Genomic DNA, 2,676 nt, shown 5'->3' with positions numbered 1-2,676 from the left:
ATGACTATCTCGCCTTGAATATGTTTCTACTGAGTTTCTTATGCCTAACTTATATCAGCTCTATGTGCTTGTGTTCATCTTGACTGTTCAAGATTGCCTCTTTGCTTGCTATGTCTTGTTATCCTTATCTTGCTCTATTTATATACTAAACACTTACTCGTGACTTTGTCTTTGATTGATTCTGGATTCTCTGTTTCATGGTTTGATTGGAAGACCTTCCTTTAAACTTTCGATTCCTACCCTTTCTATTTCAAAATTAATTGATTCGCCTACCTTGTCTGCATTGGTACTTTATTCTTACTGGCTATCTCCTTAATTAGAGTTTCTGAACTTAGCCCTAATTGTTTACCCTATACTTACTGAATTTGAAATCTTTCCTCATGGGTCACATTGATTTCTTTCCTTATTTGTTACTTGTTCTTACCGTTTGAATTGATTCCCTTAACTTAAGGGAGTACTTGTGCTGATTTTGCTCTAATTGGTTCTGAGTTCCATAATTACTATACCATTGTGATTCTTGCCTTATTTTACCTATTTTCGAACTACTATATATACCTACTCTCTCATTAACACAAACACACGAGACATTGGTTCAAAAACTCTCTCTTTCATACTAAAAGCTTTCTGCTCTCTTTTGTGTTACTTACTACTGTCTAAAGTCAGCCGGCTGCAAGCCAAGGCTAACTANAAGATCAGTTGAAGTTTTGAAGAATGACAAACGAACTCAGTGAAGGACCAGGTTCATCTAAGGAGACACAGTTGTTATGGCCCATACACATGAGATGCACGTGAAGAAGATAAGTCCTTGAGATCAAGCAGCAATATCTTGATGAATATCTTCTGAACTGATCGAAAAGATTGCATATAGGATAAGGAGTTGAAGTCTCCTTATGAAAAGAGAATTACATCCGGATCAAGAATATGGATTAGGAGTTAGAGTTGTTCTTGGACTCGAATTGTCAAAGGATCCACAATTCGAGTTCTTATCAAACTCTGATTACTAACTCTATAAATATAACGATTGTTCTCTTTTACAGGTAATGCACATAAGCAGAAGTTAAGCATATTTGAGAGCAAAAAGATCAAGTCTGATTTGCAAGCAACATATGCGAGATACAAGTGTGCACGTCTGAAGCTACAGGAACTAAGATAGAAGAACCAGTTTCATCATTGTGTTTATTCTAAGTCTAGTTCAATTGTAGTAGGTTTTCATATTGTACCTTTCAGCTTTCTTAGAAGCAATTGTATTAGGTACTCTGAGTATTCAAGTTAGAGTTAACTTGAAAGTGTCGCAACAGTTGAGGCTGTGTGCTACACTGGGATTAGAGTTAATCCTTAGGTTTACAAAGAGTTTTGTAAATGCAGTTTTTGGCTCAGTGATTTTAGTGCAGTTTGGGAAAATCCTACTGAGTAGTAGGTCGTGGTTTTTTCACCTTTTGAGCCAGGTGTTTTCCACGTAAAAATCTCTATGCACTTTACTTTCAGTATTTATTATTCTGCAAACTGCTGTAGTTAGAACACTTAGAAGAACCAGGTTCTTCTAACGCGAAAATTAGGTACCACACAAATCACTCCCCTCTTGTATGGCATTGACGTTTAGAAGATCATAAGGCTCCTCTAATTCTGTACCTATGTGCATCTGTGCTTACTATGTGCCCTATGCTTACCCTAAATCCCCATTACCCCTAAGTGGATGTCTGCACCTGTTTGACTCGATGTATTGAAGTGCTGATGAACTTCTTCTGGTTCTGTATTTGGATTGATTGATTGTTAGCCACCTTACCTTTTTTTTTTAAAATTGTCTTATTTAATAACTCCCTATGTGTTTTCTTATAAAACTATTTCAAGCAAATCTCTTTTTAACACTCTTTTCCTACTGAAACCTTTCAAACTGTGTCAAGCACTCTCACTCTACTCCTAAGTCACTAGGTTCTGCCCCTTCCTGTGTGCGTACTGCCTTGGGATCCTGTTGAGAACCCTCTGAACTCTAGCACACTGAGGCTGGCCCTTCCACACTACACTTACTCAATTTGGTTACAAAGTCTAGGTGTGAGCACTGCCCGGGATCCTTGAGATCCTTAGGGAACTCTGACGCACCTAGACAATGATATTGTCTATGAAATTGGCATTTGAGGCTATTGGTGTCACGCCCCAAATTCGAGGGACATGACCGGCGCTCGACCGGGTAGCCCCAGTAAAGCGAACCTGGGTGCCTTTCCTACCCCACGTATTACCCCGCATGTTTCATTACTTATTAGCCAAAAGAAATAACCATTTACAATTAAAACACCTATTTATTACAAAACATACACATGGTACATGATTTCTTAGCGTGGTTTACATTTTACATAGCCCAACATACAAGATACATATCACATAAGTTCGTGACCCAAATTTTTCTGTCTACGGAGCCTCTAACATTGAAAATGGATGATACAGTACTTGCCGGTAACAAGGCTCCGGCTATACCTTATACAAATATCAAAACAAGATCCCAAAACGAAAGTGGCATGAGCCACGCAGGGCCCCGAAAGGAAAGGGGCTCGACCAATTCAGCAGATGGAAAGTGATGAGGAGCTACGGTCGGTGGACTGGAGTACCGGCTATGGATCCACCTACAATCATAACACGAATGTAGCGCTCCGGCAAAAGGGACGTCAGTACACTGGAATTGTA

The sequence above is a fragment of the Nicotiana attenuata genome, unplaced genomic scaffold (assembly GCF_001879085.1).
Source record: "Nicotiana attenuata strain UT unplaced genomic scaffold, NIATTr2, whole genome shotgun sequence".
Classification (NCBI taxonomy): Eukaryota; Viridiplantae; Streptophyta; class Magnoliopsida; order Solanales; family Solanaceae; genus Nicotiana; species Nicotiana attenuata.
The sequence above is the reverse complement of the archived record's forward strand: the minus strand, read 5'-3'. Positions refer to the sequence as shown.